Source organism: Pongo pygmaeus, chromosome 6 (assembly GCF_028885625.2).
Source record: "Pongo pygmaeus isolate AG05252 chromosome 6, NHGRI_mPonPyg2-v2.0_pri, whole genome shotgun sequence".
NCBI classification, from domain to species: Eukaryota; Metazoa; Chordata; class Mammalia; order Primates; family Hominidae; genus Pongo; species Pongo pygmaeus.
In genome coordinates, this window is record NC_072379.2 from 61,512,664 (window position 1) to 61,540,512 (window position 27,849).

The following is a 27,849-nucleotide window of genomic DNA, read 5'->3' on the forward strand; positions in this document are numbered from 1 at the left end:
ATCTAACATGAGCCACAAGAAGGCGTTCAAGGATGGTTATACAACAGGAATATCACAGATGCCATTTCTGCATGAGATGTGAAGATTTATGAGTTGACTTCTAAACCCTTATAATTCTTCTTTTAAAATTAATTTTATCTTTAACAAAGAGATACATGTATAAAGTTTTAAAATTCCAAAGAATTCCACAAGGCTTTTAATCAAATTAATCACCCCAGTTTCCCAGGGACGATTCTGATCTGTATGAGTCAGCTTGAGCTGCCACAACAAATACCATAGACTGGGTGGCTTAAACAACAGACTTTTATGTATTTTTTCACCATTCTGGAGAATGGAAGTCTGAGATTGGGACACCAGCATGGTGGAGTTCTGGCGAGGGCTGTCTTCCTGGCTTGCAGATGGCCACTTCTCACTATGTGTTCACATATCATCTTTTCCTTGGTGCATGTACATGAAGAGACAGCTATCTATCTCTTCCTCTTCTTATGAGGACACAGCCCTATAGGATTAGGGACCCATCATTATGACCTCACTGAACCCTAAGTACTTCCTAAAGACCATCTCTCCAGATACAATTACATTGGAGGTTAGGGCTTCAACATATAAACTTGGGGTGGTGGGGGTGGGGGGAATGACTTAATTAATAGCACAATTTATGCCTATTATCCCAGTGTAATTATTAACAGTGACCCCTTTCACTCTCAAAAAATGTCTCAGTTGGATGGAAAATGACCATCCCAAGTCCCAACTTCATCCAATCCCAATTCCTCTTCCCCAGAAGCAGCTACTTTCCATTTGTTATGACTTCCTCTATTTGGCTACAAAAGTCTAAAACTCATGACTATACCAGGTGCATCAGTTGAAATTTGTGTTTGGATGGCCAGGCGCGGTGGCTCACATCTGTAATCCCAGTACTTTGGGAGGCAGAGGCGGGTGGATCACCTGAGGTCAGGAGTTCGAGACCAGCCTGGCCAACATGGTGAAACCCCGTCTCTACTAAAAATACAAAAAAATAGCTGGGCGTGGTGGCGGGCATCTGTAATCCCAGCTACTCGGGAGGCTGAGGCAGGAGAATCACTTGAACCTGGGAGGTAGAGGCTGCAGTGAGCTGAGGTTGTGCTATTGCACTCCAGCCTGGGCAACAAGAATGAAACTCCGTCTCAAAAAAAAAAAAAAACAAAACTGTGTTTGGATACTAATTTAGAGACCAAGGGGGAATATCATTGACTTAAACAAATAGAAAGGAGTGCCTGAGAGGTAAGTTGCATGAAGATTTATTCATCTGAAAATAAATTTTCCTACTTCTAAATTTTGTTAGAATTTACCAAAATGTCAGCAAAGTGAGGGGACAGGAAAAGTTGTGTCCTTTTTGAGACATGATACGTACACCTCCCTTCAGGGTAGGATTTGCTACCCAACCTGTCAGATCTAGCGGGGAACGTTCAGCTGCAGAGAGCTACCTGGCCCACCAGAATGCCTTCCTAGGTCAATGGCATCCAATACCTTGTCAAAAAAGGGGTATAAAGGCCATTTACACCCACCTGGGATTGCTCTGGTAGGCCATATGTGCTCCGGAGCGCCACAGAGGGTTAGCCAAGATCTTGCCAAGGTTTCCTCACAGATGGACTTCTTTTTCTGCCCAGTTCTTCTCTTCCTTATCTTTCTTCCTCAGGTGTTGATCTTTAATAAACATCTTGTACTCCAAACTGCATCTCAGCATCTGCTTCCAGAAAAACCAGCCTGTACCAAATGAGTAACACAGTTCAAAATTCAAAAGGTGCAAAAAAAAAAAAAACCAAATATATATATTTGCAAAATTCAAAAGGTGCAAAAAAAACAAAAATATATATATTTGTTAAAATATATATATATAGATATATTCACTATATATATATATATATAGTGAAAGCTCTCCCTCTCTCCATTCAATTCTAGTTACCAATTCCCCTGGCCAAAGTCAACCCATGTGGCCAGGTTCTTGTGCATATTTCCAGAAATTTTCTATGGGTATATAAGAAATTGTGTGTGTATGTAACTTATAAGAAAATATGGCTCTCTCTTCCTGCCATCCAAGATGCCAAAAGGAAAGAAGGCCAAGGGGAAGAAGGTGGCTCCGGCCCCCGCTGTCGTGAAGAAACAGGAGGTTAAGAAAGTGGTGAGTCCCCTGTTTGACAAAAGGCCTAAGAATTTTGGCATTGGACAGGACATCCAGCCCAAAAGAGACCTCACCCGCTTCATGAAATTGTCCGGCTATATCAGGTTGCAGTGGCAGAGAGTCATCCTCTGTAAGTGGCTTGAAAGTGCCTCCTGCGTGGGATTAACCTGTTCACCCAGGCCCTGCACCGCCAAACAGCTACTCAGCTGCTTCAGCTGGCCCACAACTACAGACCAGAGACAAAGCAAGAGAAGAAGCAGAGGCTGTTGGTCCGGGCTGAGAAGAAAGCTGCCAGCAAAGGGGACATCCCCACTAGGAGACCACTTGTCCTTCAAGCAGGAGTTAACACCGTCACCACCTTGGTGGAGAACAAGAAGGCTCAGCTGGTGGTGATGGCACACGATGTGGATACCATCGAGCTGGTTGTCTTCCTGCCTGCCTTATGTCATAAAATGGGGGTCTCTTCCCCTGCATTATCAAGGGGAAGGCAAGACTGGGATGTGTAGTCCACAGGAAGACCTGCACCACTGTTGCCTTCACGCAGGTGAACTCGGAAGACAAAGGAGCTTTGGCTAAGCTGGCGGAAGCTATGAGGACCAACTACAACAACAGATACAGTGAGATCCACCGTCACTGGGGAGGCAATGTCCTGGGTCCCAAATCTGTGGCTCACATTGCCAAGCTTGAAAAGGCAAAGGTTAAAGAACTTGCTGGCCGGGCGCAGTGGCTCACACCTGTAATCCCAGCACTTTGGGAGGCCAAGGCGGGCAGATCACGAGGTCAGGAGATCGAGACCATCCTCGCTAACATGGTGAAACCCAGTCTCTACTAAAAAGACAAAAAAATAGCCAGGCATGGTGGAGGGCGCCTGTAGTCCCAGCTACTCAGGAGGCTGAGGCAGGACAATGGCGTGAACCCGGGAGGCGGAGCTTGCAGTGAGGCGAGATCACACCACTGCACTCCAGCCTGGGAGACAGAGTGAGATTCTATCCCAAAAAAAAAAAAAAAAAAAAAAGATATATTTTGGAGGTTTCACATTAGTACATAAAATGTGTCATCAATAACGAAACCTATGGGATACAACAAAAGCAGTCCTAAGAGGAAAGTTTATAACAACACATACCTACATCAAAAAAGAAGAAAGACTGTAAAATTTGTGACAGTGAAAAAAAAATTTTTTTTAAGCTGAAGATCCCAAATAAACCATCTAACATTACACCATAAGGAACTAGAAAAAGAACAAAACACACATTTTTGTTTTCTTTGAGACATGGTTTCATTCTGTCACCCAATCTGGTGTGCAGTAGTGCAATTGGCTCACTGCAGCCTCTACCTCCCAGGTTCAAGCGATCCTCCCACTTCTGTCTCCCAAATAGCTAAGACCACAGGTGTGTGCCACCATGTCCAGCTAACTTTTTATTTTTTGTAAAGACAGGGTCTTGCTGTGTTCCCCTGGCTGGTGTTGAACTCCTGGACTCAAGAGATCTTCCCACCTCACCCTCCTAAAGCACTAGGATTACAGGTGTGAGCCAGCATGCCTGGCCTAAACATGAAATTAAACAGAAGGAAGAAAACAATAAAAAGCAGAACAGAAATAAATCAAATTAAGCACAGAAAAGCCATAGAAAGAATCAACAAAACTAACAGTTTTTTGAAAAAATAAACAAAATTGACAAACCCTTAGCTAATTTAACTGAGGGGAAAAAAGAAGACTCAAATCAAAAATGAAAGTGAAGAAATTGCAATAGAGGCCTCAGAAATAAAAAGGATTGTAAGAGACTATTATGAACAATTATTTGCCAACAAATTGAATAACCAGAGGAAATAAAGTCTTAGAAACCTACAACCTACTAAGACTGAGTCAGGAAGAAACAGAAAACCTGGACAGACCAATAATAAAGACAGAGATTGAAGAAGTAATCAGAAACCTCCCAACAAAGCAAACCAGGATCTGATGGCTTCATAGCTGAATTCTACCAAACATTCCAAGAGGAATTAATACCAGTACTTCTTAAACTTTTCTGAAAAATAGAGCCCCTCTTTTTTTTTCCATCCTGGCTAACACAGTGAAACTCCATCTCTACTAAAAATACAAAAAATTAGCTGGGTGTGGCAGCATGCGCCTGTAGTCCCAGCTGCTGGGGAGGCTGAGGCAGGAGAATGGTGTGAACCCAGGAGGCAGAGATTGCAGTGAGCCAAGATCACCCCACTGTCACTCCAGCCTGGGTGACAGAGCAAGACTCTGTCTCAAAAAAAAAAAAGGAAAAATACAGCCTGAAGAAATATATTTCCAAACTCATTTTATGAGGCCTGCATCACCTTGATAACTATGCCAGACAAAGATATCACAAGAAAATAAAACTACAGACCAATTTATCTGATTAAAATTCATTCAAAAATTATCAATAAAACATCAGCAAACCCAATCCAACAAAACATCGAAACAATTATACATCATGATCAAGTGGGATTTATCCCTGGCACTCATAGCTGGTTCAACATATGCAAATCAATCAATGTCATACATAACATTAACAGAATGAAAGACAAAAATCACATGATCATCTCAACTGGTACAGAAAAAGCATTGGACAAAATCCGACATCCTTTCTTGATAAAAGCTCTCAACAGTTTAGGTATAGAAAAAAAGCTTTCAACATAATAAAGGCCACTTACAAAAAATTCACAGCTAACATTATAATCAATGGGGAATAACTAAAATATTTACCACTAAGACCTGGTACAAGGCAAGGATACCCATTTACCTTGCCTTCTAAATACACTCCTAAAATTCAAATGGAACCATAAAAGACCCCAGACAGCCAAAACAATTCTGAAAAGGAAAAACACAGTTGGAGGCATCACACTCCTGACTTAAAACTATATTGCAAAGCTATAGAAATCAAAACAGTAGGGTACTGGCATAAAAGCAGAAACATATACTAGGAGAACAGAATAGAGAGCCCAGAAATAAATCTGAATATATACAGTCAACTAATTTCTAATGAGGACACCAACAAGACACAATGGAGAGAAGATAGTTGCTTCAGTGAATGATGCCTGGGAAAACTAGAATTCTACATGCAAAAGAACAAAATTAGACCCATATCCATCATACACCATACACCAATATCAACTCAAAATGGATAAATGACATAAATATAGAATAAGAAAGTATAAAACTCCTAGAAGAGAACATAGGGGGAAATCTCCTGGGTATTGGCCTCAGCAATAACTTTTTGTATATCACACTGAAATCTCAGACCTAAAAAGTAAAACTAAATAAATGGTATTATATCAAACTAAACAGCTTCTGCACAGCAAAAAAAAGAAAAAAAAAGAAAAAGAAAAAGAAACAGCAGCCTATGGATTGGGAAAAAGTATTTGTAAACCATATATCTGATAAGGGGTTAATAACCAAAATTCATAAAAAACTCATACAACTAAATAGGGGGGAAACAAATAACCTGATTATAAACTGGGCAAAAGAGGTGAATAGTCATTTCTCCAAGGGAGAAATAAGAGTTTCCAATAGGTATATGAAAAGGTGCTCAATATCATTAATTATCATGGAACTGCAAATGAAAACCACTGTGAGATACCATTCACACCTGTTAGGATGGCCATTATCAAAAAGTCAAAAGATAACAAATGTTAGCAAGGGTGTGGAGAAAAGAAAATTTTTGTACACTATTAGGGGATTGCAGATTGGTGCAGCCATTATGGAAAAGAGTACAGAGGTTTCTAAATAAATTAAAAATAGAACTACCGCATGACCGCACAATCCCTCTTCTGGGCATATGATATACCCAAAAGAAATAAAATTACCACCTCATAAAGATATCTATACTCCTGTGTTTATTGCAGCATTACAATAGCCAAGCTATGGAAACAACCTAAGTCTCTGTGAACAGTCAAATGGATAAAGAAACTGTGGTACACATATACAGTGGAATATTATTCTACCCTAAAATGGAATGAGATCTTGCCATTTATCACACATGGATGAACCTGGAGGACATTATACAAAGTGAAGTAAGCCAGACACAAACAGAAAAATATGACATGATCCTGATCTCACTTACATGTAGCATCAAAAAAACAAGTTAAATATACAGAGATAGAGAACAAAACAGTGGTTAACAGAGACGGAGTGGGGAGGACATGGGGAGATATAGGTCCAAAGGTACAAAATAGCAGATATGTGGGGCAAACAAGTTTAGTTTAGAGATCTCATGTACAACATGAGGACTATAGGTAACAAAACTGTACTGGATATGAGATTCATGCTAAGACTATAGATTTTAGCTGCTTTTGTCAAAAAAGCAAAAGAAAATGGGTAATTATGTGAAATGGTGGATGTGTTAATTTGCTTCACTATAAGAACTTCTTTACTATATATATGTATATATAACCAAATAACATCATGTTACATGTCTTAGACATACACAATAGAATTTCTTTAAGTATCTTTATTTCTAATTGGTATTCCATTACATAGATGTAACATAATTTATTTGGTGGACATTTAAGTTATATCAAAGCTTTTCCTATTACACACAATGCTGAACTGAATACTCTGTGTGTGTTCAAGCCCTGTGAATGTGTGTGTAAAAGAAAAATTCCTAGAAGGGTAATTTCTAGGTCAAAGTGCTATACAGTCATAACTTTGATAGATATTGGTAAATTGCCCTCCATCTACACTGTACTGATTCACACTCCCTTGGAAAACATATGAGAGCCTATTTCTCCGTACCCTTCCTTTATGTGTACAACTGAATTAAGAAAGTACCATATTAAATATAAACAAAAACTAACCAAGTGCAGAGGCTCACACCTATAATCCCAATGCTTTGGGAGGCCAAAGGAGAATTGCTTGAGGCCAAGAGTTCAAGACCAGCCTGAGCAATATAGTTAGACCCCATCTCTAAAAAAATTTTTTTTAATTAGCCAGGAGTTGTGGTGTGCACCTTCAGACCTAGCTACTCAGGATGCTAAGGCAGGAGGATTGCTTGTGCCCAGAAGTTCGAGGCTGCAGTGGGCTATGATCGCACCATTGTACTCCAGCATGGGCAACAGAATGAGACCCCGTCTCTATATAATAAGAATAATATAATAAAGATATAAATTTAAATATAACTTTAAGTGTTTTAAAACTAAAATATAAATTTAAAGTGTTGGGATAAAAATATATAGTATTCTAATATTTTCTTTCCAGGCCCTATTAGGTCATCCTGTGTCATCTTGGTTATGTCTCACCTTACTTTGGAAGCCAAAGGTTTACTAAACTGAAGAGTTTTCTGAGATCAGGGATCAGGCCTGAACAGTAGTTGTTCAAGTAACATTTATGAAATGGACAAAGTAATGACAAAAAAATGAAAGAAACCAGGCAGCCATAAAGGCAAATATATGGTACGCCTCATTGTAAGTGCATACTTTACTACCAGTATGGGTAAGAGTTGTGTCCATATGTATAGTATATATTAGTAAAGCGATATGTGTGTGACTAAAACACACACACACACACACACACAGGACCTAATGCACAAATTCTTTTACTGAGTGTATAATCAAAATATTTTAAACATCTCTTTGCCCACATCAATAAATTTCTATCAATCTTGCTTTCTGGGAGTCAAAATCTATGATGTGCCTCTTTAGATTAAGTAGATTTTTATAAAACCTCTCCACCTGTTCTGCCAAAAACTACTCCCATCTTCAGCATATTCCACTGAAATACGTATCACTTTGCCATCCACACTTCACATATGTCCAGTTCATTTCTGATCAGCAAAGATTTCTTAAGCTCCTACTATGTATGCTACCTTGGGGCTTCATGTGCATAATAAAAATCTTGATGTTCATAACCCCTTATCTTAACCCAGACACTTCCTTCTAGTAATTCCAAGTCTTTAGATAAACTCTTTCAACCAACTGCCAATCAATAAATACCACCCCCTGGAGTTGTCCCACCTTTCTAGACCAAACCACTGTACATCTTGCATGTACTGATTGATGTATTATGTCTCCCTAAAACATATAAAACCAAACTGTAGCCTAACCACTTTGTGCACGCATTCTCAGGACCTCCTGTGTCACAGGCATGCCCTTAACCTTGGCAAAATAAACTTCTAAATTGATTGAGATCTGTCTCGAATACTTTTTGGCTTATAGCTTCAATGTTGGCAAACTGACCATATTCAGTACCTCCCTATCATTTTTCTATCTTGACATTTGATTCCATGATTATTACAAGTAAAGTGATTATGCTCGAATTTTCATCAATTATAAAATATATTGCCCATTCTCCCATCTGCTTTTTTTTCTCTTCCTTCTCTATTCACTTTGTCACATAAATGGATTGATCCTGCAAAAAAGACGTACATGGCTAATATTGTGAGATATTAATTTATATATTTAGCCCTCCCAGTATTTCTCCTTTGCTCTTTCTTATGCTGCATGCCTCAGGGGAGGTTTGTGGTAAGGTGGAAAGTAAAGAACCAACTTTCTAGCCCTGTTTCCTAAACTATATGCCTCAGAGCAAGGATAGCATTTTTTTTTAAGAAGAAGCAGCAGAATGTCTGAAAAGAGGAGGATGGAGCAAAATATTCCTTCAAGCTGAGAGGAGCAGAAAGAAACTCTTGTGGATCCTGAAGCAGTGGGAACCAGGTCACTGGAGTGAAGCCACAGCCAGTTGGGTTTCCCATGCATCATAGAGTGAAGACATACAAATATAGAAAATTGACATCACAGTGAAAATTGCCAACTTGACTACCAGAATGGTGCTTCTGGTCACCGCACAACACCCTCCACAATCTCCATGAAATCCTGATGAGGGAGGATATACTCAAGAGTAATTGATGTAAAACCCTCCCACAGCCTGCAGGCTGACCGCTCAGAAACAAAATTAAATTTATATATAAAAAACAGATACAGTTTGTTTTTGAGCTCCTGAATTTTGTATCCTAAAAGATATACCACCTACAATGGAAATAACTGAGTTGCTCTGGATACAGAAAGTCAAGATTGTGTCTTGGTGCTATTATTTTCCTCCATGGCATAGGAGACAATGTGGATAGTCCTGATGTGGAATTAAGCAATGAATAATGATGCTTGCATTTTCCATATCAGGGAATCGAAAATTATTTCCTTCTTACTTTACCCATGACCTGCATCGGATAAGATGCTTTTGTTATAGCTTTCCATTTTAGTCAGATTTGCTGACAATAATGTTGATAATTTGCCTAGCTACTCTTAAATTTGCCATTTTCCTCATTGGAGCACCTATTCACCAAAGGCTGTTAGCTTAATAATTAGTGGCCCGTTCTTGACCCTGACGTGGCCATTCATTTATCTTTTAGAATAGTTTAAATGTTTTGAGATAAATGGTTTTCTTTTCCTTTTCTGACATCTGATCTTTATCTTTCTTGCAGAGAATTGCCTTTCCAAAAAGACAAATCACCCTAACATATGTCAGAAGAATAGCACTTTTTGGTTGTTATTGTTTTGCTTTCTTTTATTTTGGACATCAGGTGCTTGCAGACAGTTGGGTTACTTGTACTCCTGAATTCAGGGCTTGCTATCATGCCCCTCTCATTTTATTTTATTTCCTTTATCACTGACTACCACTTCCATTCCCTCTTTCCCCCATAGGCTCTAAATGGATTCAATATAAGTCTTCAAATATGCGTGCATCCTCTATCTGTGTGTGTTTAATTCAACTCGGTGATACAGTGCTTTAGATCTCATTCTGTTTCTTACTGTTTCAGTCAACATTGTTTTCTATCTATCCACGGTGCAATATGCACAGTTAGAAAAACAGAAACCAAACTAGGCATTTCAGCAGAGATAATTTAATACAGAAAACTGGTTATACAGATGTTAGAGGCCTGAGAGAAAAGCAAAAAGAGGATATAGGAAATCAAAAATAATAATGACAGTAAGCAGATAACACCCATACAGCTGGGGAAGCAGAGGAAAAACTAGAAATTAGCAAATCCTAGAAGCTCAGAGAAGATGCACGGAGCTTGGATTCAGACCTCTTGGGGTGGAGAGCCTCAAACGTAGAGTAAGACTCCAGGAGCCCGAGAAGAGAACAGCTGCCGGGGTGCAAGTGCTACGCAGAGATTCTGGACACTTAACAGTACTGAGGTGACAGTGTAGTTCAGGCCCAGCCAGAGGAACTTTGATGAACATCCTGACCCTTTAGTTGAGATCCTTTTGTAAAAGGCCATGTCCTAGAAGTGGGGGCAAAACTGAAAAAAACCCACCCTAAAACCTAAAAAGAAGCCTCAACAGAATCAAAGCAATGTGCCGGTGATTTAACTGCTGCCAAAACAAAACTCAGCACTTTTTAGAGGATCATAGCATAATCCAAAGCTTCTACAGTCTATATCAATAATATTTGCAGTACAATTTTAAAAAACTTTTAGACATGCAAAGAAGAAAAACGTGTCTGATAAGAGATAAAGCAGTCAATGAAGCAGACCCAGGAACAATCCATATATCAGGTATTAAAATAACTGTGATTAATAGCTTTTAAATAAATTAGACTCCTAGTTCCTGCTCTGACATGTGAAGTGCGTAAAAGGTGTCATTCCTGTTCTTACAATAACAGGAAAAAAAAGCTGAAAAAATGGAAAATCAATGAGTTTTCTTAGACCCATTAGACAACTGAGGCAACAGAGAAAACCACCATCCTGAAATCTAAAGAGACATTTGAATACAAAAACACACATACACACAAACATAACTAAGATTATGTTTACCTGGAGCAGAAGCCACTGGAGCTATAAACTGGTAGTAACACACAAGGAGTAATTTTGACAAACTGTTGAGAGCTGAGTGTAGATTAGCATAAGAGTGAAAAATTCCTGGGGGCTACAGTCTGAGACATAACCTTTTGTAAATTTTACTTCCTCAAACCCAACCGAGTTCTTACAGTCAACAGTCAAGAAAGATCCCATTGTGGCTATAGCAGGAGAAGGGGAATTATAACCATTTATAACCATATGCCCAGATCCTTGTCTAGGATTTCTGTCTCACCTACTCGGGGGAGGAGAGTTATGGCTAAGTAATACTCGTGAAGGACATTGTCCAGGAACACAGGCCTACTATAAAAATGAAATTTAATTATAATATTATAGATAACTTCCCCTCCCCTACACCTTACCACCATATCAACAGCCTCCAGTATAATAACAATGAATTATATCTGAAAGAGCTGCAAGGTGCAGATTCTATTTAAGAAGGCATTCTGGCCGGGTGTGGTGGCTCACACCTGTAATCCGAGCACTTTGGGAGGCTGAGGCGGTCAGATCGCTTTAGCCCAGGAGTTCAAGACCAACCTGGGCAACATAACGAAACCCCATCTCCATTAAAAGTATAAAAATTAGCCAGGCATGGTGGCACATGCCTGCAGTCCCAGCTAGTAGGGAGGCTGAGGTGGTGAGATCCCTTGAGCCCAGGAGGTTGAGGCTGCAGTGAGCTGAGATTGCACCACTGCACTCCAGCCTTGGCAACAGAGCAAGATGCTGTCAAAAAAAAAAAAAAAAAAGAGGGAGTTCTTAGAGAAGCCCAAAGACAACAGAGGAGAAATCACGGACACTGGAGTAATTTGAAGCCTCTGGTACCTACAGCTACAGAAGTATTAAATACAACCCAACTATTAGCCAGATTAACAAAGAACTTCACGATAAAGACCTATTTAACCTCAATTCCTATTATCCAACCTAACATAGCTAGCTTTAAACAAAAAATTACAAGACATGTCAAAAGAAAGAAAAAAAACACAGTCTGAAAAGACAAAACAAGCATCAGAACCAGACTCAGATATGACACAGACTTCGGAATTATCATATAGGGAATTTTAAATAACTATGATTAATACGTCAAGGGCTCTAATGAAAAAAGTAGACAACATGAAAAGCAGATGTAAGCAGAGATGTAATTTAATCTAAGCAGAGAGAGAGAGAAACTCTAAGAAAGAAACAAAAAAGAAATGCTAGCAAAAAAAAAAATAAAAACCACTGTAACAGAAATGAAGAATGACCTTGATGGGCTCACTAGTACACTGGAGATGAATAAGGAACAACCAGTGGGTTTGAAGACAGGTCAACAAAAACTTCCCAAACTGAAATGCAAAGAGAAAAAATAATAGGAAAAAAAACAGAATAGAACATCCAAAAACATGGGATAATTTCAAAAGGTGAAATATATGCATAATTGAATAACAGAAGAAAAAAGAGAGAATGGAGCAGAAGAAATATTTGAAATAATCATAGTCAAGAACTTTCCAAAATGAACGACAGACACCAAACCACAGATCCAGGAAGTTCAGAGAACATCAAGCAGTACCCAAAAAGTCTACACCTAGGCATCGCATACTCAAACTGCCAAAAACCAAACACTTGAAAAGAGCCAGGGGAAGACAAATAAATTTTTAATGGGCAGAACGAATAAAAACATGGAGTATTTTAAAACATAATTTAAATCTATAAAAAAATCAAATGATAAACTGCAAAATATGAAATCTGAAATTTAAAATCCTTTGGATGGCGCTTAACAGCCAACTAAACTCAGCAGAAGATAGCATGAGTAAACTTCAAGCAGATCAATAGACAGTATTGAAACAAGAGCAGAGATTAAAAATAATGAAAATAGAACAGAACAGAAGAGAAATGTGAGACACAGTCAGAAGATCTCCAAAGGGTAGGAGAGAATTTGATAAAGCCAGTACTTACAGAAATCCTGGCTGAGAATAATCCAAAACTGATTAACTACATCAATCTAGAGAGTCAAGAAGTTTGAAGAACCCTAAGCAGGAAAAATAAAAACAGACCTACACCTATGCACATTATAATCAAAGTGGAGAAAAACAAAGTTAGAGAGAAAATCTTAAAAGTAGGCTGGGCATGGTGGCTCACGCCTATAATCCCAGCACTTTGGGAGGCTGAGGCAGGTGGATCACCCGAAGTCAGGAGTTCAAGAGCAGCCTGGCCAACATGGCGAAACCCTGTCTCTACTGAAAACACAAAAATTAGCTAGGCATGGTGGTGTGCTCCTGTAATCCCAGCTACTCTGGAGTCTGAGACAGGAGAATTGCTTGAACCCGGGAGGCAGAGGTTGCAGTGAGCCAAGATCGCGCCATTACACTCCAGCCTGGGTCACAGAGTGAGACTCTGTTAAAAATTACATGTTATCTTCAGTGGGAAAATGCAAATTACAGTTAACTTCTCAACAGAAACAATGGAAGCCAGAAGACAATGAAGAGACACCTTAATGTTTAGAAACAGTCAACCTATACAGTGAAAACATCTTTCAAAAATGAAGGCAGGCTCCACGCCTGTAATCCTAGCACTTTGGGAGGCGAAGGCTGGTGGACGGCTTGAGCCCAGGAGTTTGAGAGCAGCCTGGCCAACATAGTGAAATCCCATTTCTACAAAAAAACCAAAAATTAGCCAGGCATAGCAGCACACACCTGTAGTCCCAGCTACTCAGGAGGCTGAGGTGGGAGAATCACATGAGCCTGGAAGGTTGAGGTTGCAGTGATCCCAGACTGTGCCACTGCATTCCAGCCTGAGCGTTGAAGTGAGACCCTGTCTCAGTAAAAGAAGAGGAGAAGAAAGAAGAGGAGGGGGAGGAGGAGGAAGGAGGAAAGAAGAGGAAGAGGAGGAGGAAAGAAGAGGAAGGAGAAGAAGAAGAAAGTGGCAAAGTAAATAAGTTGTCAGACATTCTCAGACAAACAAAGGCTTAAAGAGCTCTTCACCATTGTGCTTACTCTACAAGGAATACTAAATTCTTCAGGCTAAAAGATCATGTTCCTAGATGGAAGCATGGAAATGCAAGAGGGAGTACATGCCAGAAAAGGAAAGTATGTGGGTAAATCTAAAATTATTGATCATTTAAAGAAACAATAATAGCAATGTCATGTGAGCTGTACAACAGAAGTCAAATCAATGACAGCAATAGCAAACAAGGTGAGGTCGAAGGCAAATGGAATTAAACTTTTGTAAATTTTCCGCATTGTTCGGGATGCAGGAAAAGCACTAATTACTAATGTAAACAAACTGTAATAAAGATATGTTTTGGAACTTATTTTGCAGCCACTAACAAAATGACACTAAAAGATATAATAAAAGGTTAATGGAGGAGATAAATTGAATAACACAACCTTGATTAATACAAACGGCAGCAAAATAGGCATAAAGGAATACAAAAGAGATGAGATAGAAAACTAAGAGCGAGATAGTAGACCTAAAAGTATCACTTTGGCTTCTGAGTGGAATACAGGCTGTAGATGGCAAGAAAGGAAGCAAGAAGACTAGTTAGAAGACTTTAAAAATAACACAGAATAGATAATGGAAGTTGGATCAGGTTGGCATTGTCAGAGGTTGTGCAAAGTGGCCAGATTCTGAATGTATTTTGAAGGTAGAATTAATAGGACATGCTATAAATTGGATGAGGGATATGAGAAAAAGAGAGGTGCTGAGGATAACTCCAAAGTTTTCTACTTGAATAACTAAAAAGATAGAATGTGAATCTGAAAGAAATTTAACGGAATGGTCAAGAATAGAATCTATCCATGAGTGTGAACCAAATGGTACTATTATGCTGTGGGCTATTATTTTGAAAGAAATCAAAGCTTTGTTAAACACAAAAACATATCAAAGACATTTGAAATTGATAGAATTTTTTAACATTTTATAATATTAATAAATAAACCAAACTACAAAAAATAAAAATAAAAAAAGGAATTTCCAGCATTCCCTATTCCCAAGACTCAACAAGAGCTGACTTGCTCCTTCCAATGGCAAATACTCAACTCAATGCAACGGATTTATTAAGCACCTACAGACGTGTTTCCAGAGTTACTTACCTCATTGGCATTAACTGCAAAGATAAAACATCCAACCAATTGTTCTTTTGGTGGACATTTAAGTGCCTGTTAGGTACCAAGCACTAATCATAGGCATTTGAAACCCAGAATGAATAGAAAAACACAGTTCCTGCTTTCTAGGTACTCCTGGATAAACTCCATATAAACTGGCCTGCAGCCAGGAGTGGTGGCTCACACCTGTCATCCCAGTATTGTGGGAGGCCGAGGTGGGTGGATCACCTGAGGTCTGGAGCTTGAGCCCAGCCTGGCCAACATGGTGAAACCCCGTCTCTACTAAAAATACAAAAATTAGCGGGGCGTGATGGTGGGCGCCTGTAATCCCAGCTACTCAGGAGGCTGAGGCAGGAGAATCACTTGGACCCAGGAGGCAGAGTTGCAGTGAGCTGAGAACACACCACCGCACTGTAGTCTGGAAGACAGAGCAAGACTCCATCTCAAATAAATAAATAAATAAACAGGGCTGCTCATGTCACAAGGGGGAAGACAAGAGAGAATATTTAAATTTCCAAAGAGAGGAAAGGAAAATCAGGATAACAGAGTGGACAAGAGCACAGCTTTGATGCCCAGACAAACCTGGACCATTTTTCTCACATGTCACATGTTAATAATATCTATCTCACAGGGCTGTTATAGAATTTAAAACTACATACACTTACACACATTTACAGACATATAATTGTATCACAGCACCTGGCACGTAATATACATTAAATAAATTATCATTATTATTATGGTGTGTGAGTAATCTGTTTATTGGCTCTCGGCTCCAAATCAACTCTTCTTCACCCTGCTTTGTGAGACTCTGCAAACCTTTCTCCTTTCTCAGCTGGCAGAATTTTAAGCTTCACCAAAAGACAGCACTGGAGTGACCTTAAAAGGCAAAGATAACAGGAAGACACCTCAGCTTCAGGTTCTTGTCTTCTAATGTTTTTATTATTACTATTATTATTATTATTATTATTATTCAGCATGGGAGCCCAGTGGCCTCATGTTGAGTTCCAGCTCTGCCCTCAGGCCACTCCCTCCACCAGCAGCCACATCCACCAGCAATGGCAAGCCACATCTACAGACCAGTTCTGCTCAGCTCACACCATCCAACAAGAGTGGACCACTTCTCCACTTCTAGGGACTACCGCCACCTGCACCCTGGCAAGTTTTTTCTCCATCTGAAGGCTTGGAAGTCATGCTGTCTTCCAAGAAGTTTGCATCTCAGCCTTGGTTGAGGCGGGGAGACCCTTCTGGTCCTAAGTTTCTTTATTGTTTACTCTACCTCAGCCTACAAGTTATAGCTCCTTAAAGTCCTCTTTGGTCCCTCTGAGTAGTTAAGCACTTTCCTCTAGTAAACAAGCCTTAACTTATTAAATTTGTCCTGTTCAAATAATGGGTGTGGTTTCTGTCTCCTTGCTGAACACAGACTGATACATAAGGTTTACCAAAGAGAATAAAACTTGGTATGAATGAATAGCAGGTGGAAAGGTATGCAGAAAAGAAAAAGGCTGTCAGGAAATTGCAAGTAGGTAATTCAATAGAACTGGAGGGTGGGCTGTGGGTGGGACAGGGCTGATGAAGACAGATCTGATTCTGAAGGAATTTTTTTAAGTTATGAATTCTGCTTTCATTCTGTAAACAGGGATCCATGGTGGATTTCAAGCAAGATTCATGACAGATTCGCATTTTAGAAAAATCTCCTGGGTGGCAGTGTAAGAATAACAGGATGAGTATAAAACTTAGACGTAGGCAGAGCAGTAAAAGAATACTGACTGACATTTCTAGAACTCACAAACACCTCCAGTTGCCTCTATTCCCAGGACAGAGGAACATTACACTTCCCAGCTTGTTAATGTTATGCATGGCCCCCTAATTTCCTTTGGCTGCTGAATTATGAAGAAACTGATGTGAATTACTTATGAGTCAAAGCAGTTAAGAACCGGTGCTTAATTATCCATGCTCCCTTCTTCTGCTGATACAAACCCTGAAGCCTCATATTGAGAAGACAGTTAGGAGACAGTGGACTCCCCACCAACCTGGGCCCTGAATGACAAAATATGACAATACACAGCCCCTTGCTGTCTCGGTTTAAGGAGCATAAGGAGAAACAACCCACTGGGATTTTAGGCCACTTAGATTTGGGGCTACATGTTCCTGCACTATGAACTTGTCTATCCTGACTCCATGCAGAGACTTTCTTCTCTCTCTTTTCAGCCAGAATAATAGTTAAACATGGAGTTTGTGACATAGATGACAAACTCTTGGATGAATACACTGAAGTGTCCCTGAGGTTAATACAGAGTTCTGTGTCTCTCAATCTGGAAACCAGTCTTGAAAGAATAAACACCAACTGCCTGGCACTTCACAGCCTCGATTCAACCATGGTTGTCATCATTTGCCATCACATCAGTTCACACAAAGATCAAATACTGGTGATCCACAACAGCTTAAAATCATCTTCTATATGTATACATATAAATATGTATGTTTTTTCTATACACTATTGTTATTAGGAGAAGAATTTTACAGACAGCTTTAACTTCAAGAGAGCAAAAAAACATCCAAGCTGAGTATTGTCAAAAGAATTTCCCCCATAGCTCTCAAACACTGTCCTCAGATCACTGCTATTCAAATTGTGGTCTCTGTCCAGTAATAAATACAGATCCATGACCAGATAAGTAAAGAAATTGAGCTGACTTGGTGGCCGGGCACAGTGGCTCACGCTTACAATCCCAGCACTTTGGGAGGCCGAGGCAGGGGGATCACTTGAGGCCAGGAGTTCGAAACCAGCCTGGTCAACATGGCAAAACCCTGTCTCTACTAAAAATACAAAAATTAGCCAGATGTGGTGGCTCAGGAGGCTGAGGCAGGAGAATCACTTGAACCCGGGAGGCGGAGGTTGCAGTGAGCAGAGGTCGTGCCATTACACTCCAGCCTGGGAGACAAGAGCAAAACTCTGTCACCAAAAAAAAAAATAAAAAACTATTGGCCATCATCTCTTCAAACTGTTTATGTTGTCCCACAGCTTTGGTGCCCTATTTTTTTTGTTTTGTTTTGTTTTCACTCTTTTCTTTGTGTCTCAGTTTAGGTTATTTATTTATTTATTTATTTATTTATTGTTTTGAGACAAGGTCTCACTCTGTCACAGTTTAGGTAATTTCAATCAACCTTCACATTCACTGCTTTGTTCTTCAGTTGTGTTTCACAGAGCAGGAGCACCATCATCTCAGACAAACACCGTCACTTTAAATCCCAGCTCCCTTTCTAGCCTCATGCATTTCAAGGAAATCATTTCTCTTCTAACTACAATCAGCCAGAAAGAGCAAACAGTAAAACACAAATAACACAGCTTTGGCACAGAGGAAAGTAGGGGAGTCTCTTGGGTAACTGCCAAACTTCACTCTCATACAATAGGCCCAGTAAAACAGTGGGCCTTAATAAGCACATTCCTTTCCCTTCAGGTGCACTAAGATAGGGAAGCTAAATGCAAACTCAGGGGGTATGCCTGCAGCTGCAAAAAAAAAAAAAAAAGTGTGGAAACAAACACACAACTCTCCCTCCCAAATAAACACAACAAAAAAACACAAAAGCATCCAAGCCTCCAATAAACTCTCTTACCCTAAATCCTTAAACACTCTTAGTCTGTAAAAAAATGTGCCTCTACCCTAACTCAGCCAAAAGCCCCTCTCAGGTTTGTTTTCTCTAAAATAAACCTGTCCTTAACTGCCAAGCCACCTTTTGTGTTTCTTTCCTCTTTCTTTAATTCTTACAGGGTTGAGTCTACTGATAGGCCTGTCAAATGCATACTTCATCTCTGCTACCATCACTTTTTTTTTCTTCTGGCATTCCCATTAGACTCTTCCTTACAGCTTGCATCTCTCTGTTGACATTCCCCATCTATTCATGCATGTGGTCTACCTGAGTCTGTCTCTGTTGATTGATTTTTCTCCTGACAGTGGGTTGTTTTTAGTTGCTCTTGTGTGTCCTGTGATCTTTGATTGAATGTTTGATATGTGTAAGACAGTAGAGACTGAAGCAAGAAGTATTTATGCCTGGAAATGGGCATGCCTTTCCTTCTACTACCTGCTGATGTGAGGAGTTGAGTTGATCTACTGATGAGTTGAACTGGGTCTGTGTTTTGCTGTTGCCATTTTAGTTCAACGCACCACTGGCTTCAAATCCCCCTAGTGCTACTGCATCCCTGGATAAGGGCTGGGCTCACAATATTCATGCTCCACCCTCAGATTTACACCTTCCCCATGTGCTCATCCATATTTTTTGGCCATCCCTTGCTGTAGACAGCTATTACTTGTTACCTGGTGCTTGCTGACCTGATGTGGGGTCAGGGCCACTGTCTGTTGTTTTGTTCCAGTCTCAGTGTGAGGCAGGCCCAGTGTTCCAGGGCCCAGAGAATGAGGCTTTTTATTCATCCTTTCTTCCCCAGGAGGAGGGGCACTCTAAAGGACTGGGACAATTTCCTGCCCGCAATTGCCATGGGCGTTTTTCTTTTCCTTCCCAATGTGAACCCCAAAAATCTGAGGTATGTCTCAGTTAATTTAGAAAGCTTATTTTGCCAAGGTTGACGACGAGCACCCATGACACAGCCTCAGGAGGTTCTGATGACATGTGCCAAGGTGGTAGGGACACCGCTTTGTTTTATACATTTTAGGGAGACTTGAGACATAAATCAATATGTGTAAGAGGTACATTGGTTCAGTCTGGAAAGGTGGGACAACTCAAGATGAAAATGGGACAACCCAAAGCAGGGAGGGGGCTTCCGGGTCATAGGAATATAAGAGACAAATGGTTGCATTCTTTTGAGTTTATGGTTAGCCTCCCCAAATAAGGCAACCAGATATGCATTCATGTCAGTGAGCAGAGGGGTGACTTTGAACAGAATGGGAGGCAGGTTTCCACTGAGCAGTTCCCAGCTTGACTTTTCCTTTTAGCTTAGTAATTCTGGGGCACCAAGATTTATTTACCTTTCACACCACCAACCTCAGTGGGATTTTCCTGCAGCCTGAGGCCAGCAGGGTTTTCTGCCCTTTCCCCAGAAGGTATGGCTTTTGTTTGTTCCGGAAGAATAGTCTGGAAGAGCTTTGTGCATTTCCTGCAGTGGCAGCTGCTCCCCTGCCCCAGGCTGGCACTGTTGTGGGAGGCTATCTCTGGTCTCCCACTCTTTGCCCAATACATTCATGTGTGAGGGGGGCTCAGTGGCCGTCTATAGAGAAGCACCTGCAAGCGAGTGTGAACTCTGCTTGTCCAAAGATCCCAGGAGGTCCACACTTTCAGGCTGACTCACACACAACCTTCAGTGATTCTTTAAAGGCATCGACTGAGCCAGTCTTCTCCACCTGTGTGGCAGGGCTGTCTCCTTCTCATGCTTGGCCACAGACAGCAGTGTTCACACCTCCTCTCCTCAGAGGCTCCTGCCTTCCTTCAACCTCAGGCTGAATGGTTGCCCTGTGACTTCAGCTTCTGATGGGTTCAGGGAAAGGTATGATCTTATAGATTATCTGTTGTTTTACTGCTACCGGAGGAGTGAGGCCCATTCTGATTTTCTACTTCCTAGGTGGCAAATGGAAGCCAGAGTAATGTTTGCAAACATCAGTCAGATCACATCTCCTCATTGCTGAAAACCATGCTGAACACAATCAGAATGAAATCTCCATTTGGTGCAGGGGGGCTTTCAAGCTCCACATGGCCTGGCCCTAGTGTCCTCTCAACCTCAGCCCTCCTGACTCTCCAGGGCCCACTGTCCCCGGCCATATGAAGTTCATTCTCAGAGAAGTCCTCCGCTTCTCATTCCTGCCTGAGAGCTTTGCCTGGCTTTTCCCTCTGCCAGGAATGCTATTTCCTCCATTCTCACTCAGGTCAGGGGGGATGTTCCTTATCCTACAATCCTCAGTTCAAAGGTTACCCTCTCTGAGAGCCCTCCCCTCTTTCCAAAGTTTCCCCTGTCCCTGATCCCATAAAAGTTCAAACATCTTACCACATTACATAAGATTTTGGAAGCTTCTCAAAATTTATTTTTGGAATAAAGGAGATGGATGAGGATGAGATTTCTCCCAGCCGTATTTATTTGGTCCTCAATATTTTGCTCAAATTATCCAGGTTGGTAGTTCTCAATCTTAGCTGAAACAACAGTGTCCACCTGCCGACGGTGAAGGCCCACGATAGGCTGTTCTGGGCACCTGGAGGCAGATGGGATCAGGGACCGGACATCTTTATAGGATCAGCCTCCTGGGATCATTCAGGGACCACGAAGATATCCAGCTTTCTGTATGAAGCAAGACATCTGGTGAGTGCTCTATTCTACTTCGGTCCTCACTCACTCTCACCAGTGAAGCTGCCTTAGGAACAACATCAGCCAAGCAAGGAGGGTGTTTGGTTTGGGGAAAAAATGATCTATTGACTCCAAAGCAGCCTCTGTGCTAGTGGAGACTCCATCTCAAGAGGAGGGATGGCAGACTCCACAATTCCCAGCTGTCAATACAGGAAGGGTCTTCGTTTTCCTGGGTCACTGAAAAAGAACAAGAGAACTCTGGGGCCTTGGTCCTGGAGAAGACTCAGGGGGACCGTCCCTCCCAGAACAACACTCTGGAAAAAGGTTGTGGAGTTGTTTTTATCTATAAATGTCCTTATCTGATAGTTCAGGATTTCTTGCTTTTTAGGGTTTCACTAAAGTTTTAGGTTACTAAGAATAAAAATTCCAAAAATTTAACACATACTTCTGTATACAAAACATGCTAGAAAGGGTTATGCTATTAGGGAAAAAAAGAATAATTTTGTCTAATTCAGAAGTTATCTGAAAGTTAGTTCAAATTACAGATTTGAAAATGTTATTTATGAAACAATGTAGTAAGGAATCATTAAGTAGGGGAGAAAGATGCAAAAAAAGTTTAAATAATAAAATATTCTTTAAAACCTGATAGAGAATTGGAGACATTTGGCTAATTAACATTTTCATTGTTAAAGCCAAGTCTTGATTAAAGTAAAATAAGAAGTATTGTAAAGAAATGAATCAGCAGTTTGGCAATTCTTTTTTAAATATAGTTAAGCATGAAGCTGGGTTTAGTGTGGAGCCAAATTTCACATACATGCTTGCATTACTTCACACTGTTTACCGTTTTGCTTGGATAGTGCTAGAGTACTTACTGGTCATGTGCCTAAAGTGAATTTCTTAATTGCACAGAATTTATAATAATATTGATGAACTTAAGGATATTAAATTGTGTGTCAGGAATAAAATATGTAATATGTGGGTTTTGGGGATCGGTAACACTGTAGCCTCCAAGGTATATTGAGTAGGAAAATTTGGAGTTGGTCTCCTGTTTTTTGTTTCTGCTTCTAGTTTTCATTCATTTGCTGTTTATTCTCCTCTAGCTTTGTGGGTATGTATATGTGTACGCATATATATAAAACCATGATTTTTTTTTAGTTCCTGGTGGAAGGCTTTTACTTGGTTCTGTGAATAGTTATTTTGTTTCCTACGCATTTCTAGCAAATCATTATTTGTTCCATTTATCTGGAATTTCTACACTGCCTTTGTTGGGCCACAGGAGTTAATGGAGCACACCAGCTTTCTATCCTTAAACTAATTTTTTGAATTCTAGGCTCCCTCATACTTTAAGTGTGTTGAGTATACTCTAATAAATAGAATTTGAGTCACATTTCTCTCTCTCTCTCTGCCTAATTTCTCCAAAATTTGTAAACTATTTGTGAATATTCTTAATTCATGGCAATGTGTTTGTTTGCATACAGTCAAGCGGGGTCAACTAGGGCCGCTCAGGGAGAGAGAACCCAGAAACGTGGCATGCTGGCAAAAGGGTAAGAATTTCTTACCAGCCAGTCACTGGCCTCTTTCTTTCTGTACAAACTGGTTAAATAAATAGTAAAAGTCACTGTTTATCTTCTCTGTAAAGTTTTAATTAATACAAAAGAGCTTTAATTAATTGGTTTAATAATAATAAGAGCGTAAATCAAATATTTTGTCAGAAAAGTTAAAAATGTAATGCCTTTTATTTAGTTCATGTGACTTGTGTAATCTTTGGGAAATGAAGACAGTCTTAAAGATTATTGGTAAAATACAAATGTCTTCAAAATGTAACATGTGGCCTAAGTTATGTTCAAATATTAGGTTTGCTAAATGCTTTAAGGTCATAAACTCCTTCTTTAGCTTTTGAAAATTGTTTAACTTCTCTGCTTTCCCCCAGGTAAGGCCTGAGGACATGTGGAGGTGGCCACACCCCTAGCTAATGCTGGAAATAGTCAAACCTTATCAGAACATAACTAACCAGGTTTTACATTAAAATTAAAATTGCTGAGAGTCACCATTATAACATGTAATTAAGACTACTAGAAACAGTTTTACATGCAAGGTGTGTAAGAACAGTAGAATTTTTTTTTGTAAAAGATTATAAAAGGTTTTTGCTTCTTTAAAATTTCTGAGTTATCATTTTGGCAAAATAAATAATTTATGATAATCTGGAATTCCAAAATCAAACTTCAGTTTTAAAATTTTCTTTCCTGATGCCTAGCTTTTTGAATGGATCAGAGGGCCCTTGAAAACATCTGGAAAAGAAGTAAACAAGATTATTTGACACGTTTAGGTATATGGGATTCCCAAAATGATGTTCAATCTTCTTTAGGTTATATTTTTGTAAATAATACTAATATATATTCCAAAATTGTATGAGATTTCTAAAATTCTAATGTGTAACTATATGCTATCAATTATAATTATGGTTATTATGTTAAGTTACTGTAAACCACAGAAATAACCAAATTTCCTTATATAAAGCTACTAACCCAAGTAGAACAAAAAAAAAATTAAATGCCAAGAAAAGTCAGATTCTCATGTTAAACCAGCTGATACTGAAATTGTTTAGATATACAATTTGAATAAACTTCACAGTCTAAGTCAAATTACTTTTGATAACTCATCAGTTGTCAGTGCTATGCACCTAATTTATAAAAACAACTGGTATTCGAGAGCATATATCATCTAATGTTAATAAGCATGGACTCATGGAGAACTAGGATGACCACCTTGTCCTTCTTGAGTCTTTAAAGTTTTTATTATTAAAAGTTCTGCATTCCACGACTCATCATGGAAAAGATAAACTAATCCAAAGTGAATACATTCATGTAGTAACTTACAAATTACTAAAACAGTGTATAACCAATGTCTGGCTCTATATTCGTGGGAAAACAATTAAAGCTTCAGGTACATTTGGTCACCTGGTGGGCCATTTGAACATTTCGTAAAGGGATTTCACTCAACTGTTATTTTCAGTGCATGTTTTCTGGTTGTATAAAAGCTTTCCTGGCCAGGCACAGTGGCTCATGCCTGTAATCCCAGCACTTTGGGAGGCTGAGGCAGGTGGATCACCTGAGGTCAGGAGTTCAAGACCAGCCTGGCCAAAATGGCGAAATCCTGCCTCTACTAAAAATACAAAAAGTTAGCCAGCCATAGTGGCGGGTGCCTGTAATCCCAGCTACTCAGAAGGATGAGGCAGGAGAATCACTTGAACCTAGGAGGCAGAGGTTGCAGTGAGCCGAGATCGTACCATTGCATTCCAGCCTGGGTGACACAGCAAGACTCTGTTTCCAAAAAAAAAAAAAAGCTTTCCCATGCCAGAGGGCTGATGTTATCACAGTAGATTATTATGCTACAGAGTAGTTTCACTAGGTAAAGAAAACTTTTTATGGTTTGGATCTTCTGAGAAAGTCAAAGAAAAACTGTCCTTGCCATCCACACTATTACAAAACTTCAGGACCTTGAACTTTGGGTTCATAATCTCACAACAGAGAAGGGTCCCTCATCACTCTTGGAACTGTACACCCATTGAAATCCTTAAGGTAAAACTAACCAGGAAAGTTTCTCCCCAGAAGAAGATGGCATCTTGATGTGAACAGCTTTTTCCACGTTCACAGATTAAGACTTCTATTATCATGAAACTCTAATCTTTGAATATTTTTTCTTGCTAATGCCTCTATAAACAATAGAAGTGGAAAGGGGGTCAGTCTGTTATGTGCACTTATGGGGTATACTTTTATTTGTGAAGAAGTTTACAGTCAGCCTTATACATGGATAAACTTATACTTTGATAGATAAAAGATGAAGACCCAATGTAGGTACAAAACTTTAATGGTACATACATTGCCTCGTAATCAGTTATGAACAAAACATTGGTTCATTCCTTTTAACCCACATCATGGGTTAAAAAGAACGCCGCCAGGAGGTCTTCACTCTTCTAGAAGGGCATCATTTGTTAGGCCCTTTTTCCATGGTTTAAAGTAAAAAAAGCAATGATTAGAAATGTATCCCTCGTGATAGACTCTATAGCAAATTACACCATAAAGGACACAAGAAACTTTAAATTCTCTTGTGAAAGTTATAATAGAATTGGCTGAACAAGAAGTATCTGTGCCACTGCTGGCACTTGTGGCCTATGGAAAAATACATCAGGTGAAAATTATAGAAATTCAGTGGTAGGGGATTAACAAAGAGACTACTTGTTAAGTGAGTAGACTCTTTATCTAGCTCATTCTTTGCTCTATTTGATTTTAGGATGTTTGACTTATGGGGACCTTGGGTAAGGAACATACTCCAAACTCTTTGTATTATCCTCCCAATAGTCATAAGAATAGTCTCCCTGGTGCACTGTATTCTCTCGAAGGTTTTAAATGCTTGCATGCAGCCATCTCTAGAACATCACATGGTCTCCCTTCAACCAGAATGACAAGAGCTGAAAGAAATGTGCAACTTTGAGGACATCACAACCTATCAATGACGTGCTGAGATGGAAACCCAAAATGATGGTAACAGAGTGGTGCTAAGGCCCTAAGTTTTGGTCACACCCTCACCTAAGTGTGAACGTGACCAAAAAGGGGGAATATTTTTAAACAAAATTCTGGGAGGCCATTGTTTTGGACTAAGCTCATGCACTAGGCCCCAGCAGACCAAAACAAGCCGAAAGGGAGTTATCTATGCTAAGAGTTTAAGGAAACACATAGATTCTAGAACAGACCAGGTTTTGTTTTTTCTCCTGCAAATCTCTATAACAAACATTCCTGACAACATTGATATCCACCTCCTGAAGTTCCCATTAAATCTTTTAACCAAATTCATTTCCTCTCACCTAGAGACCATCAAGCTTCAGATAGTCATGCAACAAAGGTTCCAGCCTGTTCCAGGTGAAGACACCACCCCTGGCCATCAAGAAGCTACTCCGCCTCCACTAGGCAGAGCAGGGCGAGATTTCTGTGATCCCCAGTATGTAGGGACTAGGTCCCAAGCCAGCATGAAGCAGTTACAGAAGAAAGACCATTGGTCCTTCTGTCTCCCATAAAGATTTATGGGAATCACATCTTTCAGGGGGAAAATGAAGCAGGAAAATAGGGTCTGGAGGCAGGGAAAATGAGGCCGATTCACACTTCAGCTATGACAGCAAGTATCCTCTGCATAGGGCATACACCAAGTAAATGACTTTGTAACTTTAATTCATCCTCTCCATTTACATAAAGCATACACCAAGTAACAAACAGAATCCTCTAAAGGATATTTAAACTCCCAAAAATTCTGTAACGGGGCCCTTGAGCCCCCATGCTTGGGCCCTTGCCCAGACTGTAGAGTGTACTTTCATTTTCAATAAATCCCTTCATGCCTTCCTTGCTTTGTTTGTGCATTTTATCCAATTCTTTGTTCAAGACGCCAAGAAACTGTACACCCTCCACCAGTGACATTACCTGGAGCTTCCTTCTGCACTTCCTCTTCCTCCTCTAAGAAAGTCACATGGGTCTGCCGGTCCTCAGGGCAGGTGCTGAGCACACGTGTGCTGGACATGCTGGGCAGACGGGGTTGGGGAGGCTGTGGGCTGGACCCTCCCCAACACCCCTTCTCCACTTTCCACTTTGTCCCCCTCTTCCCCTTGAAGGACCCTAAAGGGCACTGGGGCAGTTGGACCCATCTGTGGAAGCCCCCACCCACACCTCCTTAGAGAGCAGCAGGGACCCCTCACTCCTGAGTGCCCCTCCAAGGGTGTCAAGACAACAAGCCAGGGAGACAAGAGAATCAGAGTTCCTGGCCCAGAAAGAATACAGGCAGAGGGCATGGGGAGATCCCCTGGCCCAGAGCCAGAAACAAGAGTTTAGTCAGGTGTGGGATGGGTCCAGCCCTGGCATGGAGTGGACGTCCTGGAGGGCAGAGGGGGCCCTGTGCCCAGGACCTTTTCACCCACTGTGGAGACAGGCCCCCATGTGAGGTGGCAAGTGGGCTGGGTGACAGTGAAGGCCTCTCCCATCTGAGTTATGAATCAGGGCTGCCAAACCAGGAGTGACTTGAGGCTCCCCCACCCCAAAAAGCTCCCCAACCCCAGGCTGCACACAGCACTCCCTCTGGGATCAGCAGCCTGCAGGGGCATCCTCAGTCTCAGACGAGGGGGCCACACAGGGACCCCGAGGACTACAGAGGCCCAGGCCTGTGGGACTCATCCCTGAGGGGATCCGATGGGCTCAGTGAAGATGCTGACCATATCTGTTTCTTTTTTACTCAGCCAAACTGGAGCAAGGGTCCTCAAGGGCATCCCCTGGCATTGGGCCCATCTGCGAGGGAGACTGACTGGCCCTCCCCAGCCCAGCAGCTCAGCTCCAGGGGCCCATGTCATCAGCCCTCCTAGGACAGAAGACTTGTCCTCCCCTAGCCTGGCCTGTATTGCACCTAATATTTCAGTCACAAAGTTTTCCTATTCCTGTCCTGGAGAAATGGAGCTTCACTGGTTTGCAGGTCTTAGGACCCAGGTAG

The 27,849-nt window shown here is 40.6% G+C and overlaps 1 pseudogene; it reads left to right on the plus strand.

The window, feature by feature from the left end:
• Positions 1-2,074: 2,074 nt before the first annotated feature.
• Positions 2,075-27,666, plus strand: LOC129041542 (large ribosomal subunit protein eL8-like; annotated as a pseudogene).
• The last annotated feature ends 183 nt before the right edge of the window (positions 27,667-27,849 follow it).